The sequence below is a fragment of the Periplaneta americana genome, chromosome 1, assembly GCF_040183065.1.
Source record: "Periplaneta americana isolate PAMFEO1 chromosome 1, P.americana_PAMFEO1_priV1, whole genome shotgun sequence".
NCBI classification, from domain to species: Eukaryota; Metazoa; Arthropoda; class Insecta; order Blattodea; family Blattidae; genus Periplaneta; species Periplaneta americana.
Window position 1 is genome coordinate 203307482 of NC_091117.1, and position 1279 is coordinate 203308760.

At 39.0% G+C, this 1279-nt stretch overlaps 1 non-coding gene across 1 annotated transcript; it reads right to left on the bottom strand.

Annotated features, from left to right (window-relative positions):
• Window positions 1-902: 902 nt before the first annotated feature.
• TRNAL-UAA (transfer RNA leucine (anticodon UAA)) lies at window positions 903-986 on the bottom strand. The gene has a single exon. It is a non-coding gene; the product is annotated as a tRNA-Leu (tRNA).
• Between the last annotated feature and the right edge of the window lie 293 nt (window positions 987-1279).

Here is a 1279-nt window from a genome sequence, read left to right on the forward strand (position 1 = left end):
ACGGAACTCGACAAGGTGATCTAAGTTTTAATGTCCTTTTAGCCCATTGTTATCTCTTCTCCAGACCCTTTACATCTGGAGATTATTTTAGTTACATTTCTTTTAATACACCTTATTACTCGGACCTTATACATCCGATGTTTAATGATTGTTGTTATAAAACATTGCCACATATTTCTTGTAGCAGTGTTTGTTTTATATTTTATGATTGTCTCACATTATCTTGGGACTACTACGTGTTCGTTTTAATGTTATTTTATATCAGGAGTCACCTTGTCCGTCCAATATTAGTGTGTTTTAATGTGTCAAAGTTTTTAGTCAGTGTGAATTTTAGTTATACAATAATGTAATTTCACCACACAAAAAGAAAAACAATAGGCATGGGTGCAAATAGCCATTGATGCTGACGCGCCCTTCAAATTTCACTATCTATCTATTAAAATAACTACAAACACAGACTACGCACGCACACACACACAAACTATAATAACTGCAAACCACACACACACACACATTATAAAAAAACAGCAAAAACACACAAAACACGCTATACAAAACACAGACTATGCACACACATAAAATGTCTATTGAACACTTTGCCGAGCGCAAAAAGAACACACGCTGAATGTTACAATTAATCAGTCTAATGTTATAAGTGGGATTAGTATATTGACGAATAGTGGTAGGCAATCATCGACGCAACACACGCAAAGATTTTCTCTCTCGTCAGCATGCTGGGCTGGACCGCGCAGTTCTGCCTCTGTCTGCAATACTGTTCACTACTGCTTGAAGACTGGTCCACATTCTGGTCTGGAGTCGACATCTGTAACAATTAAAAATTGAAAAAATTATTACTTTTTCAACAGGTTGGATTCGAATCCTATAACAATAAAATATTGAAATTCCGCATGTGGGATTCGAACCCACGCCTCTACATAGAGAAATGAACTTAACTCAGTCGCCTTCGACCACTCGGCCAATGCGGCTTATTGTACTCACCTTATCCCCAACGCCTTTGTATGTTGCACAGCCATCGCTGCAGGGATGTCCCCAGCTTTGTAATCCTTCACTCCTTGGTTCGCTGCAGCACTAACTCTGATACCGACCGTCGCACATCTCCGCATGCGAGGCCTCGGCATGGTCAACGTCCCCTATGAAACTTAAGGCTGGTGTACCACACAAGTACACGTGCGATGTTTCTTCATGAAGTTGATTATCTCCATATATTGTCATCAAATTCCTAGGTTTTGAATATGATTTGATTAACTTTCTTAGGAAT